Source organism: Tiliqua scincoides, chromosome 1 (genome assembly GCF_035046505.1).
Source record: "Tiliqua scincoides isolate rTilSci1 chromosome 1, rTilSci1.hap2, whole genome shotgun sequence".
In the NCBI taxonomy this organism is placed as follows: Eukaryota; Metazoa; Chordata; class Lepidosauria; order Squamata; family Scincidae; genus Tiliqua; species Tiliqua scincoides.
Window position 1 is genome coordinate 18,872,901 of NC_089821.1, and position 18,864 is coordinate 18,891,764.

An 18,864-nucleotide genomic window follows, 5' to 3' on the forward strand; every position below is an offset into this window, starting at 1 on the left:
CAATGTCCCCCCCCTCCATCCCACCTGTCAGGTAGCAGTGCAGAACGCCCTCATCCTTTCCCTTCCCCTGTGCCGCGACCCCAGCCCAGCCACAACGAAACCCACCCACCCCTTACTGGGTATTGCAGGGAGGGAGAGAGAGAGAACGCATCCCAGCTCAGCAATCTATACAATGCATTATATTTGTATTTACAAGAGCATATGGATTGGGAAAGTTGACTGGGAGAACTAAGGCTGCTGCCTGCCTGGATGAACACTCTGCTGGTTGAGTGTGGGAGAGAACTTCTTAGAAGAGGTGCAAAACATGGAATGGGGATGCGAGCTGTGGGGTAGCTGTCTTTCTATGCTCTGAGAACAGCCTGCCCCCCACTTGTCCCTCCTGCTGCCCCTCCTTGAAAATCCCACTTGTCCCTATGGAGAAGAACAGCTGCTCTTATCCCCCTCGCCTCCTCTCTGTCCTGGAGAGGCGTCCTTCAGCAAATGGATGCAGTGGAGAACCAGCAGACCAACAAAAAAAAGTTAATCCCTTCACTCCACTTCCCCAGCTCATCTCTGAACATAGTGTACCGTGCTAGCTGCTGGTGATGGAGCTCACGCATGCAAAAAAAACGGTTTCTTGGATGAACACAAGAGGTTTTTCATGGGGGGAGCAGTGCAATCCATGTCCATTGATGTGCAACTCAAGTCGGAGAGGAACGTGAGTTGCAAGTCAGGGGCCCCTGACTTGAGTGTTTTTTCAAGTCTTCTACACATGCGACTCACAAGTTCACAAGTCAACAAAAAACGTGCATTTTTGTGACTCAAGTCCAAGTGACCTGACTCAAGTTTCCAACCCTGTGCCTTACCCTTTCTAATGGTACATTGTGCCCCATAAGGTGCCTGACAGTTCCCTGTTTATTGTTCAATTCAGGGAGCAAAACCAGGTCAATCAAACCTCTGGCGGGAAACCATTCCAGGGTTGTGTGGTCATTGAAGGTAGGTGAGGCTGAGCCTCACCTGAGCCCTCAGATCACACAGACCTGAGCTCCCTGATGTGACCAGGAGATGTTCTCTGGTTGTATCCAGGAACCTTTCTGAGGCCCGCAGAGGCTGTGCGGTTAGAGGGCTGGAGGGTTACATTTAGCTTAAGACCGGTTTGTGACTTTCTAAGCTAACTTGTCAGTTGCTAGCATTTCTAAAGACTAAAACTGGGAGTTGATTTTTTTTTTTTACATTAATGTAACCCCTAAACTGGTTCTGTCACTAAGCCCCAAATCCTCACCAACTTTCCAGCACTGGCATAGCTATGCCAATGGGGCTTGTGCTGCATCCTGCAGTTGGGTGGCACTCACGGAGTCCTCCTCAAAGTAAGGGAATGTTTGTTCCCTTACCTTGGAGCTGCATTGCCCTTATGTCAGTGCTGGAAATTGGGTTAGGATTGTGCCCTAAAATATATGTCTTACTTCGATTTTAAAGAGTTCTGCTGAATCAGACCCAAACTTAATCAAATCCAGCTTCTTGTTTCCCTGCAATACTTATTTATTGATTTATACTTTGCCATTCCAGAAGCTCAAGGCTGCTTATGTTACTCAATAAGATACAAAATATAAGGTAATATACAAATCTCAAAAAATTTAAAATGTTAAAATCCAAAACATAAAAGCCAGCACAGCAAATAGCAGCAATTCTAAAAAGCCACAGGTAGTGGTAGGTAAAAAGGCAATACACAACAGCTACAACTGCTAAGGGCCCAATCCTATCCAATTTTCCAGCAGCGGTGCAGCCATGCCAATGGGATGTGCACTGCATCCGGTGGTGGTGGGGAAGTCATGGAAGCCTCCTCAAGGTTTGAGAACATTTGTACCCTTACCTCAGGGCTGCATTGCGGCTGCACTAGTGCTGGAAAGTTGTATAGAATTGAGCCCTAAGGCAGCCAGAAACATAAATACACAATAAAAGCAACAGACCAGATAAAAACAGCCTGAAATATCCCACCCTTACCCAATCCCAAAAGCTAATTTAAATTGAAATGTTTTAGACCTTACTGGAAACTCTCTACTGAAGGGGAAGATTTTAGATTTTCTGGTAGTGAATTATATCACAGTGGTGCCACAACTGAAAAGGCCCTGCTCCTTGCTGCCACACCCTTGTCTTCTCCCTGCTGTGAAACTCAACAGGGCCCTTTCCAATGACCTAAGTACAGTGATTCCCAAACCTTTTCAAATGGCAGCTCCCTTGACCTACCTGGCTGCGGCTCCCCATCAGGGCTACAATCCTACACATTGTATAGGGTAGTGTTTTCATGAGAATTCCGCAGTTCCTCTGGGTGGTTTCCATAGCTCCTGAGGGGGCCATGGCTCACAGTTTGGGAACCACTGACCTAAGAGAATGGGCAGGATTATACGTGATACACAATTTGGGAAATGTGGCACAACACAGCCAATGACACAGGGGGGCACAAGTGTGACCCAGACACAACTTCTGAATCATCTACCATTTCAGTCTGCAGTGTTAGTGGGTCTGTGACCCACAGTTTGGGAACCTGCTTATAGTACTTATGTGCTATGAAACAAACACTTCCTTTTATCTTTCCTGGACATTCAGATTCCACTGGAGGACCCAGGATTGTAGCTTTATTCCTTTTTGCTGGCAATGCTTAAAAACTCTTCTTCTACTATCTCAGAAGTTTAAAGAGTGCTGTTAGAGACCTTTCCTTGGCACTTATCCATCAAAAATGTCAGTCTCCTGAAAGCTGTTTTTTCTAGAAACCCCCTTTTCATCTCTGCACCAGAGAGGCTTGTCTCTTATTGGTCGCGCCTGACATAAAGCTCCAGGTGGCAATCATCAAGCAAATTAACAATACAGAAGGGATCTTCTTAGAGAAGATATATAATAGGATATCACTTAACAAGGTTGATTTACTAGATTTGTTCTAATCCCAAAGAGGTCTTGCATCACTGAAACACTCAGGACATGTGGAAAATGCTTTGGCCTAGCTGTAAATTCAAGCAGAGCAATGAATTATTCACTACAGCTAAAGATCATTTCATTATTCCAGAAAGCAGCCCAGTACAAAAAAAAAAATCCTCTTCAAGTGCAGAGAACCATGAAATAAATGTCGCAATGGAGATGAATCATGTGTGGCTTGAACTATAAACCTGTACCCACTGAAACATGTAGCATTTTCTGCTACAATTGGATACTCACTAGAGTTGGTATGTGTTGGAAAAAAAAATATAACCAAATTAACAGCCCCTGGGAGACAAATGGAACACCCCTGAAACACGCGTTACTTGCTGAGCACCACAGCAGTGGCAGAGCTTCAGGGAGTGCAAAGCACTAAGTTTTGCAGATGACTGAATGCACCATGCAAGCAGACCCTCCCCCTTCCCTTTGGAGTCATTCCAGGCGGTGGTGGAATGCCCAGAATGGCTCTGATGGGGAGGGGCCGCTTGCATTACACATTCAGGCACCTGCAAAACTTAGTGCTTTGCATCCCCTCTAGCTATGCCACTGCACCACAGTCGCACCAATAGTGCATTTCTCTCCCCATCCCTGCAAGGTGAATGGCTCTGCTGTGTTTCTAACGGTTATCCACAGATACGAGTGGTGTCTGAAGCATGTCTCCAAGTGGTTTGTTTAAAAAGGACTTGAGATTTTCATGCAGAGGATTATCTACATGCAGAAGGTTATCCTGGTGGTCTCCAATTCAGTGATCTAAAATAGCACTTTTAGGAACAACAGATCCCTGAATGATTACCAGTAAAAAGAAAACAATCTAGAATCTGTGTGCTCTAATTGCACCCAGACAGTTCTACAAGTAGTAGGCCTGGATGTGAGGTTGTCAACTGACTTCCCCAAAACTTGCCTGGCCACCCCATTCCAGAGTGCTCAGCAAAAATCTGAGCATTTCACCACGTGATTTCATGGGCACATGAGTGAATCACCACATGATTGTCCCACATGATTTCAACGCAGTGGGACAATAACGTGTTGTATACCTTTCCCAGGAAGGGGAAGGCACTCAGGGGGCTCACACAGAGTGTTATTTTAGGAGTGCTAGAAATTTTGATTCATGTCAGGTTGAGACCATGGCTGCTTGAGGTCACCTAGCAAAGGCTTCTGGCCGAGTGAAGATTTGGACCCAGGTGTCCCTGGCTCAGGTCTGAGAGCCTCTTGACTCTTTATTGCATTTATATCCTCTCCTCCTTCCACAAACTTGGTCCTCTTCCCGTTTTATCCAACCTTATCCAGCCTCCCTAATGAGAAACAGTGTCTGGTCCAAAGTTGTAAGCTAAATGGCCAAGCAGGGATTTAGAAGCTGGGCCTTCCCAATCCTAGTCTGACATGCTAACCTCAATGAAAGTCCATCAGTCCCTAAGAGCATGGGAACTGAGTCAGGTGACTCGAGTCAGAGTCACAAAAACGTGTTTTTTGCTGATTCATGTACACTTGAGCAACCTGCGTCAATGACTCTGGCACTGACTTGAGTCTGAGGCCACTGTCTCAGAAATTGAGTCCCCACACATGCAGACTCAAGTCTGCCTGTGTCTGGGTGTGCTTGCTCGCTTTTTTGCGGTGTGAAAGACCTTGTGGGGCCATCATTCAGACTGGGCAAGCAGCAGGGAAGTTCCAGCCAGGAGGCAGGGAAGAGTTAATGTTTTGCTATTGCATTGAGCAAGAGGGGGGCAGATGGGAGCAGCCTCTCTTGTCCATCTCTGAAGGAACCAATGATATTGGATGAAGGATGGGCAGTCTGATTTTTTTTCTGTGGATGACGGAGGGCAGAAAGAGGAGCCCAAGGGTGTTTTTGCCTTAGAATTGGTTGGAGAAGCCCGGGGGGGGGGGGGAAAGGAGGTGGCAAAGCCAGATGGGAGGCCGTTTATAGCCATCATGCTTTCCAACTGCATGGCTCCTGTGGGTTCCATTGTTACTTGGGAGGAGGAAGCCTCATTGAATGACTGGCGCAACTGGGACTACTTCTGAGTAGAGCTGCAAAGGATTGGGTCATACTGCTAAGCCTCCCAGCTGCTGCACATGACCCTCCTCCCTTTTGTCACTTCTGTCCCCACTCTTACACAGTCTGTCCCACCCCCTCCTGCCTTGTTTACAGATGGGATGGGGACAGCAGGGGAGTATTAAAGGAGACCTTTGACACCCACACACCCCGAGCAGCAGCTCTATTTTTTTTCGTGAAGCTGCGGCTGGCTTTTTAAACGGAAAGACTTGTAACTCAAATCTTTTCGAGTCGCCAAAATGCTCTGGGTGACTCGAAAACACTCTGGGAAAGTCTGTCATTTTTGAGTTGACTCTCAGGGGCGGAGACTCATCTCAAGTGACTTGCCCATTGGACTTGCCCATCCATCCCTGGTCCCCAATACCCAACAAGTCTAGTAAAGAAAGTTTAAGTCTTGGTCAAACTGGTAAGAACATAAGAACATAAGAACATAAGAACAGCCCCACTGGATCAGGCCATAGGCCCATCTAGTCCAGCTTCCTGTATCTCACAGCGGCCCACCAAATGCCCCAGGGAGCACACCAGATAACAAGAGACCTCATCCTGGTGCTCTCCCCTACATCTGGCATTCTGACTTAACCCATTCCTAAAATCAGGAGGTTGCGCATACACATCATGGCTTGTACCCCATAATGGATTTTTCCTCCAGAAACTTGTCCAATCCCCTTTTAAAGGCGTCTAGGCTAGACGCCAGCACCACATCCTGTGGCAAGGAGTTCCACAGACTGACCACGCGCTGAGTAAAGAAATATTTTCCTTTGTCTGTCCTAACCCGCCCAACACTCAATTTTAGTGGATGTCCCCTGGTTCTGGTATTATGTGAGAGTGTAAAGAGCATCTCCCTATCCACTCTGTCCATCCCCTGCATAATTTTGTATGTCTCAATCATGTCCCCCCTCAAGCGTCTCTTTTCTAGGCTGAAGAGGCCCAAACGCCGTAGCCTTTCCTCATAAGGAAGGTGCCCCAGCCCCGTAATCATCTTAGTCGCTCTCTTTTGCACCTTTTCCATTTCCACTATGTCTTTTTTGAGATGGGGCGACCAGAACTGGACACAATACTCCAGGTGTGGCCTTACCATCGATTTGTACAACGGCATTATAATACTAACCGTTTTGTTCTCAATACCGTTCCTAATGATCCCAAGCATAGAATTGGGCTTCTTCACTGCCGCCGCACATTGGGTCGACACCTTCATCGACCTGTCCACCACCACCCCAAGATCTTTCTCCTGATCTGTCACAGACAGCTCAGAACCCATCAGCCTATATCTAAAGTTTTGATTTTTTGCCCCAATGTGCATGACTTTACACTTACTGACATTGAAGCGCATCTGCCATTTTGCTGCCCATTCTGCCAGTCTGGAGAGATCCTTCTGGAGTTCCTCACAATCACTTCTGGTCTTTACCACTCGGAAAAGTTTGGTGTCGTCTGCAAACTTAGCCACTTCACTGCTCAACCCTGTCTCCAGGTCATTTATGAAGAGGTTGAAAAGCACCGGTCCCAGGACAGATCCTTGGGGCACACCGCTTTTCACCTCTCTCCACTGTGAAAATTGCCCATTGACACCCACTCTCTGCTTCCTGGCCTCCAACCAGTTCTCAATCCACGAGAGGACCTGTCCTCTAATTCCCTGACTGTGGAGTTTTTTCAGTAGCCTTTGGTGAGGGACCGTGTCAAACGCCTTCTGAAAGTCCAGATATATAATGTCCACGGGTTCTCCCGCATCCACATGCCTGTTGACCTTTTCAAAGAATTCTATAAGGTTTGTGAGGCAAGACTTACCCTTACAGAAACTGGTCTTCCACAGTTTCTGATTGCCACCCCCAGTATACCTCCATCTGCTTGGTATGATCAGATCTTATTTTAATGGGCCTTGGTGTCTTTCCAGCAAAGAAAAGACATCTCTCTTTTAACTGGTTCCCTTACTTCAGCCTCCCTATTAAACTTGTGCTCCCTTCGCTTCTCCTCCAGTACTTACTAATAACTCTATAGCACTAGGAGTGCCTGAAAACTAAAGTGGTTTGCAATTTTTCTGCTGCCACCCCCAAGCTCGTGATACTGATAATTAGGCCTACAGCTGGCAGGCAGCTTGAAAGCACAGTCACTTTTGATGAAGAGCTCCTTCAAGTACAGGCCTTTTTCAAGAGAGATTGCAAAGGACGGCCTCCAGTCTGAATGAGCTACTGAAGACTGGATTTTTTACTTTCTGTAAATCGAACAAAATCCAGCCTGGAAATGCTGGAAGACAGTAGCACAAAATGTGTTCCTCCCCCCAACATGATAGTTACATGGAGAATGGAGTTTGTTGCAGAAAGTTAATGTGAAACATTAAAGAAAACGAATCAAATATACTACATAGTTTAGGTTTCATAGGATCCTGATATTCAAACTCTTAATTTAGGGAGTAAACCCCATTGATTACAGCAGGATTTCCTTGTGAATAACATAGGGCTGTCCTGTAAATTAGTGAAATGATCTGTTATCTTTAAAAAAAGAATTCTGAAGTTGAAGACTATGAAAATCTTCCCCTAGTATGCCTGGTGTGGACAGACAGGGTACTGATGGCAACCAAAAAAAGCATTGTGACTATGCTCAGAATCCCCCTTCTTAATCTGTGGAACTCCTTGCCACAGGATGTGTGATGGCATCTGGCCTAGATGCTTTTAAAAGGGAATTGGACAGATTTCTGGAAGACAACCACCACAGGTGACGTGATGGGTGTGTGCAATCACCTGCTTTTAGAAGTAGGTTACTTCAGAATGCCAGATGCAAGGGAGTGGCACAAGGATGCAGGTCTCTTGTTGTCTTGTGTGCTCTCTGAGGTATCCAGTGGGCCACTGTGAGGCACAGGAAGCTGGACTAGATGGGTCTTTGGTCTGATCCAAAGGCCCATCTTATGTTCGTATGTTGGTAGAACATAAGTACTGCCTTATTTGATTGGACAATGGATCCACCTGGCCTTGCATTCACTCTCCAAAACTGGAAAGTTAAATGCCAAAAGAGCCTGCTTGATCCCATGCAGGGCCAGCTTTCACCCCACTGCAATTGTTCCTTAGGATGCTTATTACCTATGGTAATAGTGAATCATAAGCAAGCACACTGTAGCACAAGAATGTGTTTCCGTGGTAACAGCTAGCATTTCCAGCTGAAATTTCTGCAAAGCAACCTAGCCCAACAAATCAGCATGATCTAGAAAGTACCATTCAGATTGTCATTTGAGCATGAAAAGTGCTGTACTGCTTTTCTCCTCTCGTCATCCAAGTACTGGCATGGAAGCTCAATCATGAGGCAGAGTTGCCCACTTGTGGCCAGTAGGAAAGATACTGTGACTTATAACTGAGAGAATACTTTTTGTTTGCAAAGTCTATTACAGTCTTCTCCCTCCACAGATGTACTATGGACTTGTCCACAAAGCAAGGGCCTCTCAAAGTACCAAACTCTGCCACCTCATATGTTGTCCTCCCAACATGCACTGAATGTGGGAAGAGACAAATGGATAGCTAGCCACACCCCCTACGTTGGCATGCTTCCCATGTATGAGGGGTGGCTCATACAGGACTGCAATGGCAGTCCTTGTCCCAGTGCTTCCCAGGCCAAAATCACAACCTGCTGCCCCTTCCCCGGCCAGGCTGCAGCCCTCCTTACCGGTCCTGCCTGCTGCCTCCCATCCAGGGGCCTGGCGGGAGGGTCAGAGAAGCTGCATGCAGCCTCCTCGATTCTCCGAAGGCCTCAAAAGGCCCTCAGCGGACCAGAAAATGTCACTTACAGTTTCATGAGAAACCAGAAGTGACATTATTATGCCCTTAGAAGGCCTTCTGAGGACATAATGTCACTTCCAGTTTCTCCGTGAAACCAGAAGTGATTTTTTGGCCCTCTGAAGGCAAGGCAGCAGGTGGGTCTGGTGCAGGGAGTGGCATGGCTGGGGTGTACTGCCACTCCCCCAGATATGCCATCCACTGTCAACTGACCTGCTGGAACCTCCCAGGTACGCCCTGGCAGGACTGAAACAGCTGCTTTGAGCAGTGGGCTGCAGGAGATGGCATTAAGGGCTGTTTATCTCTGCATTCCTTTTTATTACATGTTCTGTTTGTTTAAAGTCAGGTCCTTTAATAGAAAGGCTTATAATTAGAATATGCTGTGTCTAATTTGTCCATCTTCAAAGACTTTGTCTTGGCAGGAATTGAGGGGTGTTGAATTGAACTGGAACCTAGCTTCATCAGAAGCATTGAACAGAAACAGGATTACATAACAACTCTTACCAGAATAATCTCTGCTCTTACCTTAATGTGTTTCCTTAGGTTATTCCTCCCCTAGACCCATAATCAGGACTTCCCACTGTCCTTCGAAGGATGCTACAGAGCATCTGCACCTTAGACAAAGTTTCAGAGATGGTTAAGGAGAAAGGTAATTTGCCCCATCTTGTGATTCTTTAGATGTTTACAGTCTCAGAAAAAGAATTGCTCCCTGCTTCCCATAAGAAGAGCTCTGCTCAATCAGGCCAAAGTCTCATCTAGTCCAGTTTCCTGTATCTCACAGCAGCCCACCAAATGCCTCAGGGAGTACGCAAGGCCACAAGAGATCTGCATCCTGATGCATCTGGCATTCTGAGGTAGACTACTTCTAAAATCAGGAGGTCGTACATACCCATCATGGCTTGTAGCCCATGATGGACTTTTCCTCCAGAAATTTGTCCAATCCCCTTTTAAAGGCATCCAGGCCAGATGCCATCCACCACATCCTGTGGCAAGGAGTTCCACAGACTAATTCATGTTGTTGTTGTTGGCAACCTTCAGTCTTGAAAGACTATGGTATCGCGCTCTGAAAGGTGGTTCTGGAACAGCGTCTAGTGTGGCTGAAAAGGCCAATTCGGGAGTGACAATCCCTTCCACACCGGGAGCAAATACAGTCTGTCCCTGGTCTGTCTCCCTGGCTATGGGCCTTCCTTCTTTGGCTCTTAGCCTCAGACTGCTGGCCAAGTATCCCTTCAAACTGGGAAAGGCCATGCTGCACAGCCTGCCTCCAAGCGGGCCGCTCAGAGGCCAGGGTTTCCCACTTGTTGAGGTCCATTCCTAAGGCTTTCAGATCCCTCTTGCAGATGTCCTTGTATCGCAGCTGTGGTCTACCTGTAGGGCACTTTCCTTGCACGAGTTCTCATGCTGGGTAAAGAAATTACCCTCAGATGCCTTTTTTCCCCCATCATAAAAGGAGATCAGTTTAAAAGGGCCCATTGAAAAAAAGAAGTTTGCAGGGTGGTGTGCAAGGCTCATTCCTTTCTTTTGTTCTCACCACAACCCTGTGAGGTAGGTTAAGCTGAGAGATAGTGACTGGCCCAAGGTTATTCTGTGGCTGAGCAGGGATTTGAACCTGGATCCTCCAACTCTAAGTCAGACCCCAGAACCACACCATCCTGGCAGAAGTCTCGTGTGAACCCTCTTCTTAATCAGTGGTCCGTCCCTCTTCTCCCGTTACTGGTACCCTTTTATTTTTTCCTTTTTTGATGTTTAAAATTCCTCTCTTTGCACCAACTTAACCACATTCAAACCCCCCCCCCCCAAAGTACCTCCATGGTATATTTCTTCGGAAGTACAGTAAAACCTGCAATACTGAATCATGGCTATCAGAATCCCATCTCACAGAGCAAAGTCAAAATGATCTGAAGGAAGAGTGCAGGCCTGGCACGGCGCTGTCTGAATCCAAACTGAGATGCAGAACGTTGCTCAAGCCTTATTATAGAACATGTCTTATCTCTCATAAAAACTAGTAATTATAGATGATTAAGGGCCCAACCCTATCATATTTTCCAGTGCCAGTGCAGCCTTGCCAATGGGGCATGCACTGCATCCTGTGATGGGGAGGCAGCCACAGAGACCTCCTTAAAGTATGGGAACATTTGTTCCCTTACCTTGGGACGGCATTGCAGCTACACCAGTGCTGAAAAAGTGGATTGATTGGGCCCTAAGACAGTTCTTTGTATTGTCTTGTATTTATATTGGACAAATAAGCTTGCAGTTAGCATTTATACATACACACAGGCCATCAAAGTTAAATATATTTAACAAATTGAGCTTGAGCCTAAGGCTAAACTAATCATTTCTTTAATTATGTCATTGGTCTTGATGTACTTGATTTTGTTTCCATAAAACAAGCATGTGGGGGGGGGGGGTGTGGATCTGAATTTGAACCATAGGGAGGTAGGGGCTTTAACCTTTCACCATGGTCCTGATCTCTGTCAGGCCTCTCCATGCATTGGTGTGGGGGGGGGGCCTCTTTGCTCAGAGCTAAGGAAAGCTTTTTCCTTCAGAAGTTGATCAGGGTCAGCAGCAGGGTAGGAAGGTAAGACTGATGCCCCCTTAACCCCTGCCATGACTCTAATGCAGATTGACCCTCCCAGCATGCTTTTTAGGTTGACCCTCCCAGCATGCTTTTTAACAGGAAAAGAGAGCAAGCAGAGCAGGGCCAGTTATGTGATTAAAGATGCATCAAGTTTAGCACTAATTCTCTTCTTTTGGAAGTCAAATGGCCTGACCAGAGTTGGACCCCAGCACTTGTTGCAGTTACTGATATGTTACTGGGCTCAGTGAAGCCACTGGAAGCTTCCGTCAGTGGAATGCACTGTGCCAAACAGGACGTTGTAGAGAATGTACTGTCTGTAGCAGCCATTGGGTGGGCAAAAACCCTCTGAATTCAGAGCTGCTGATTAAACAAGTGAAATAGCTTAGAAGGGCAGTACAACGCCTAGTGCCTTTGTCAGCAATTCTTGGGCAAGCTCCCCGGATACTCGCGAATGGATGCCAGGTCTCCCCAGAGGAATGTTGCCGCATCAGAGACTTTAATGTGATGGATAGGCATTGGAAGCCAGGTGTTTGGTTTTGTTTTTTAAAAATCAATCATTTTGTACCATTTGTGGGAACCAATAAAGAGACATTTTTTTTGTAAGGAAAACAGAACTGCTGCAGTAGGTACAATTGCACTTCAGTCTGCTTTTGGCCGGCTCCACCCGACTAGCCTTAGCAAAGGTCAGCAGAGGATGGATTGACTCATTTTGAGATCTTCATGAGTGCCTAGAGGGCTTTTCAAAACTGATCAGCTAACTAATTTTGGATGTACTGTATGTAGCTAAATTCTCCCTGCTGCACATTCACAAGAGGCTGTTGCAGCCTTCCAAGGACAATGGACACATTTTCAAAAATAAAGACTCCTACTGATTTAAAACTAGGGAGCTAGAGAACTGTACAGTATTCTGTACACCAAAGAGTTCTACAGCAATACTACTAGACATAACTGATAAATTAATACCATTTTGCATTGAAAGATGACATAGAATTACTAAAAATACACATACTAAAACAGTCATTCTGAATCTGAAGATTCAGATTCAGAATGACTGTTTCAGTATGTGTATTTTTAAGAGTATTAAGAGTATCTGAAGATTCAAATGATATTTTTTTTAATGCACTATTTTGAAAGGGAAAGAATAGATACCACTGTAACAAAGTAACACACAGCAGGAATCATAAACCAAAATCCAAATGGAATAGGAAGGTCTTTAGCCAGTGACAAAATTCAACCAAGGATGGCTTCAACCTCACCTCCTTCTGCTTTGTTACGGAGGGGGATTTTTTATATGTCACCAGCAGGCAGACATCCATTGGTGACACACCCCTCAAATACCCCTTCAGAAGATCTTAAGGGACCAACAGGTCTATGTGTGGGGACCTGGTCCTGCAGATACACTGGTTTCAAGTCAGTTAGGGCTTTAAAGACTAAAACAGGCACCTTGAATTGCACTCAGAAACACCCTGGCAGCAAGGCACAGGCCATAGCTCCTCCCTCTGGACTACCAGACATCAAGCTTGGTGTCTTTTTGGTGTTCTTGTTTAATAGCTCAATAGTTCCCAAACCTTTTAGTACCAGAACCTACTTTTTAAAATGATGCTCTATTGGAACCTACCTGGCTTAAAGAGGCTTTAAAAAGGGCAGGAGGTCTGGTCTAAAGGGTAGAGCCTCCGTCTGCCTGAAGATAACATCCACAAGGTCGCCAGTTCGAGGCCACCGGCACCGTGCGACCTCGGAGCAGCTGACAAGCTGAAGCCGAGCAATTCCATCTGCTCTGAGCGTGGGAGGATGGAGGCCAGAATGTGAAGCCAGATCAGAATGAAACACCTTGAATGTAGTCGTTCTTGAAAGAAAGAACCTTCTTTGAAATTGTAAAAATCCCTATTTAATAAGGGATTTAATAAAGCCTGCCTATGTAAACCGCCTTGAATAAAGTCTTGAATAAAGACCAAGAAAGGCAGTATATAAATACCTATTATTATTATTATTATTATTATTATAAAAAACCAATTTCACCTTAGCTGCTCAGGTTTATTTTTATCCTTTTTACTTTGGTGGGACGGCCACCATCTGGAGCATTTGTTGCTCTGCACGTTCATTGGATCAGGACCATACTGCTGGCCTTGCATTCCCCTTCACCTGGCCTTCAATAGGAGCTGAGGCATTTTTGCTGACTCTCAAGTAAACATGCACATTTTCAGTTTCGCTCTCCAACTAGAGCAGAACGCAGCTGCCCACGTGGTTGCTGGGACTCAATGGTTCAATTCAGGCCAGTACTTTGGAGGATACACTAGCTGCTGGTTTGTTTCTGGGCTGAATTCAAAGTGCTAGCTTTGACTTTTAAAGCCCTAAATGGTTAGGGACTAGGGTATTTGAGGGGCTGCCTTCGTCCATACAACCCTCCCCATCCTCTCAGGTCATCTGAGGGGGCCCTTCTGACTGTGCTGCCACCAGAAGGTGAGGGGGGTGGCAGCAAGAAATAGGGCCTTTTGGGTGGTGGCGCCCCATTTATGGAATTCTGTTCCCCTGGAATTAAGAACAGCTCCCTTGCTGGAGACTTTTCAGCAGGGCCTCAAGACCTGCTTAGTTATGAAAGCTTTTGATTAACACAGAGGGTAGGCACTTTTTAATTGTTGAGATCTTGGGTGTTTTAATTGCTTTTAGTGTTGTATTGTTTTTATTTGTTAGCTGCTTTGAGTCCCTCTTTGGTGTGGGAGAAAGGCAGGATAAAAATACTATAAATAAATATTCCTTAGCAGCGGGACTTTCTTTTCAAGTGTTTTTTTGGGCCTGAGTTCATCGAATTGGGACCATCCTGGTGGTGTTATGTTCCACTTAGCCTGCCCTTCAAAATGGACTGGTGCATGGTTGCCTACACATGCATTTCCATAGGGTTTGCCTTGTCAGCTATCAGCTTGTCAGTTTCATGATCCACCACCAATCAGGTTTTGACCCACTGCTGAGTCCCAACCCACAATTTGGGTAATACTGTAATAGCTGGTTTCAATGTTTATTTTATGGTTCTACTGGATTTTATTGTTTGGGGATAATTGCTGTTTTGGTGGTTTTGGAGAACAATAAAAACACTTCAACTTGCATGAAGTAAGACACCATCTGGACAGACATTTATAAGATGCTTATTTAATGTTATTACAGACAGACAAGTTAGATAATTGATCCCATAATCCCATCCAGCCATGATCCTCTGTTGGAGACTCCAGCTCCTCTTCCTACTGTGCACAGTACGTAACTTGTATTGGGTGAGTATCTACCATCTTATATGTTCTGGAGCTACAACTCCATTTTTTTCTGCCCAAAGAATCCCGGGTGCAAAGTTTGCACTCTCTGGATTTTGTCTTAATTTTTGCTGGCAGTAATGTCAACCTTGGAAATATCGGAACTCTTCATCCTTGTTCATCCATCAGCAAGTCTTTTTAATCTTCCCAAATACAATACATCTAATAATGGTGTTTTTAAAAAGGTGTTTACCCAGCAAGCTAGGTAACTGGAGCAAAGAGGCACTTTTCAGGTAGTGCTTCTCTGATATTTAGCAGGGGAAGAGTATCTGTCTCTATTCATGCCAGTACAATGTCTTTCCAGTGGTTGTTTGCTGGAGTTCCTCTGCATTTTTTTAAGACTGTGAGCAGGGAGCCTTAAAGAGCCCAATCCTATGCATGTCTACTCAGAAGTAAGCTGCATTATAGTCAATGGGGCTTACTCCCAGGTAAGTGTGGATAGGACTGTGGCCTTAGTTATTTGATTTGCTCAGTAATCCACTTTGTGAACTTTTACTGAAAAGTGATATATCAGTAATCTTAATAGTAATAATAACATTTTTCCAGATCCCTTCATTACGCTATTTCTTGTGCCTAGGATTGCTACCGAGAAGCCACATAAAATATAACCTAATATCAGGCACCACAAGACCCTCTTCTTTAATGGATTTTATCCATGTAGATCTCATGTTACAAGGTTGTTTATGAAGTCATTTGACTTTCCAAATCATTTTTGCCTGTTCTTTAAAACTTATTCTCTGCTATATAAGCTGTAAGTTTTGAAAAGGAACATTAATTTTGGCAATGTAAAATGTTTTAACCAAAGTAATTCTCCCCATGATAGTGTTAAACTGCATCATCTTTGTTTCTTTCCAATTCTCCCACCAAAGGCAAACGGGGCTTGTGATGTCTCACTGCTTGTATCATTACATTTTATTGTTTCTTTTTGTGCTGACCTGGGAGCTGATTTTGAAAGGCAGCTAACAAACATTTCTCAAGAGACCTTGGCAAAAGGTATAGTCTAGTAGCACATCAGTTCTGAGCAAGTGCCATTGAAATGAGCGGGAGCAGATCATGCATCACTTTCTCCTGGATTAGACATTGATCAGGATCCAAAGAATTGTGAAACTAGTTCTGAGAGCCCCAAGGAGTGTTAAACAAAGAAAGTTCTTGAATAGCCATCCCACCCATCAAAATCTACACTTCTTTGGAATCCAAGGGGAGATTCAAAAGCAGTTTGCAGTACATTCCAGGGCAGAGGTCTGTTGCAAAGATTTTTTTAACCATCTGCAATAGAATTTTTTTTTTAATATACTGAAAATTTCTAACAAAATAAATAAAAAATCATTTCGATGAGTGAGTATAAGTCTTTGATTACACCTAAGCAAGCACTTATTGGGATCCTGGCCATTATCTTTAAAGCCAACTACAGTTAAAACCCACCAAAGCAGTGGCGTAGCTAATGATCTTGTAACCCACTGCCAAACTCAAGATGTTGCCCCGGAAGTGATGTCACAACCAAAAGTGCATCACAACCGGACTTTTTAAGAAGTACTCCTCCCCCCAGTAGCTCACCACCCACTTGCTCTGCTCCCTCCCCCCAGTCAGTGGCATAGCTAAGGCATCTATCTGCTACCTAGGATCAAAGAAAATTTTGTAGCCCCTCCCCATGACAAAATCAAATCTAATTAAGTAAATAAAAAGTTATTGGTTCCATGCTGTATCATAACATCTGATTGGCACTCAGAACAATCAATCTCATAGGTCAGTTTGGAGTTAAGCAAATCCACTTTTTGTTCCCCAAGACAATTGTGTTTTCATTTTCTGGTTAATTGGCCATAGCTTTTGATAGAATACAGATATTCCAGTGCAGTTTGTTGCATTGCATTCTGCATTAAATTACCTTTCCAATGATATATAACATGATGGTATTATTCATACTTACCAAGTTTTTCACAATTTTGGTCACTAGAGTCAAGCTCTGCTTGCTGCTCCCCTAAAGCTTGATGCCCGGTGCAACTGCTACCCCCTGCACCCCCTTAGCTACGCCACTGCACCAAAGAGCTATTTCTCATCCAATCTGGAAAGGGCAGCTTGTGATCCAAGCAGAAATCCAATTGATACATTCTTTATTACATCTTCCCTTGATGACTGTCATCAATTCACCCAAGAACTAAAAGACCTATACTTGGTACTGGCAGGGAGGGATGGGAGTGGGAGGAGGACTCCTACATTTTTCAGTTACAGTTAACATTAATTTCACATGTGCCAATACATCACCTTTCTGACTAAGTCTTAAGTTCCCAAGGGAGAAAGCTGGAACAGTTGTGAAATCCCACCTTTGCAATGACCTCATCCCATCATGCAAACTCACCATCCTGCCATTTTGAACTGCTTTCAAACGGGATGTTAACACTGTTTATGGCATTTGTAGTATAGCTGCCATGGGTGAGGAACGGCAGGATGGCATTACTTATTTCTATCAATTCACCCATGTATGTGGCACTTCATACTGAGTGAAACAACAGGTTTCCTCCTTGAGGGGCTTGCAATCTCATCAAGCCACAAGACAAACAGAAGAAATGAAAAGTGGACATTAGGAAACACTGAGGAAGAATCTCCAGTTATTTACCACACACACTTTAAATGCATAATTTAAAACTGTATAAAATTTATACGTGTGTAATGATTATACAGGTTGAGTGTCATTCACAAGGGTTCCATTCCCCTGGATGGCAAAAATCGTATTAAAGCAAATCCATTTAAAAAACAATGTCCCTTTGCTAGGCAATTTAAAAACAGCCTTGCTGATCTTTGTGAGTCATTAGGCAGACAATCCATCAATCAGCCTCTCTCCAGGTGCTTAGAAAGGCTTCATTCCGAGCCAGCCACCCCTCAGGGGGAGGGGAGGAGTTGCTTGCCTTGGAGTGAAGCTGTTTTAAGTGCATGAAGAGAGAATATTGATGGACTGTCAGCCAGCTGCCCTCTCTTGCATTAAGAAAGAGATTGTTAAATGACTTTTTCCTTTAATTTAAAGGGCCCTTCTCATCAACTGAGATAAACCCTCAGGTAAAAGAATTCATGGATAATGAGGTTACACCTGTAGTCATTTTATTCCAAGAGCACTGTGTAAAGAGAAATAAAACATCAACTTGCCTTATTCTGAAAAGATGGGTGTCGCTTTGATGGCCCATAACTGGGTGGAAATGTAGCCTACAAATAGAAGTAAGAAATAGTACTATTGAAATCTCAGGTTATTTATTCACATGGTCTCACCAAATATAAGCTATGAATGACATTCACACCAGTATCCACCAGGATTCAGTTCTACAATACAATTCAAATTCAAGAGCCCACCTTTATAACTCCATTTTATTACATCAACTCCAGATGCAAGGGAGGACACCAGGATGCAGGTCTCTTATTATCTGGTGTGCTCCCTGGAGCATTTGGTGGGCCACTGCTAGATACAGGAAGCTGGACTAGATGGGCCTATGGCCTGATCCAGTGGGGCTCTTCTTATGTTCAGGGGTGCAAAATAAAGGAACAACTTTTCAAAACTCACCAAATACAACTGCATATATATTGTGCATGCAGCTGCTTCACAGATGCATTCAGGCCTGGCATTTGCACACTTTGAAAGTGCACTCTTATGCATATCTACTCAGAAGTAAGTCCCATTGAGTACAGAGGGATTTAAGTAAGTGTGTATAGAATTGCAGCCAGGCAGCCCAATCCTATCCCCAGAGTTGGAGCTGTGGTGCCAAAATGGCTACTGTTGCTACTGGAGCTGCCAGAGGTCTCCTTGGGGGAAGGAGACTTTCATCCCTTTCCCCTGGGGAAAGCCCCAAGCCCCGCAATTGGGCTTCTCAAGTCTGCACTGGCTATTTTGCTGGTGCAGACTTGAAAGGTTTCATGCCAGACTTTGCAGCCCAACATGGAGGAGAGGATACAGAGTAAGCAGGATTCCACCAGTCTTGCCCCCCTCCCAAGACAATTACTCCCCCATCCTACCTCCCCCCATCCCAGAATGCCTCCCCCCCCCCCCCACTCCAAGTGACCTTCCTACTCCAGGAGCTCTTCCCTTGCTCTGGACAGTGTCTGTCCAGCACTGGCACTCCCTGCATGGAAGGTGCTGTAAATGTGCTTTATAGCATGTTTACGACACCCAGTGCCTGCACTGGAGCTCAGGACCAGTGCTACAAGCCCTCAGGATTGGGCTCCAAGTCTCTAAGAGCCAACATATTCATGCCAGAT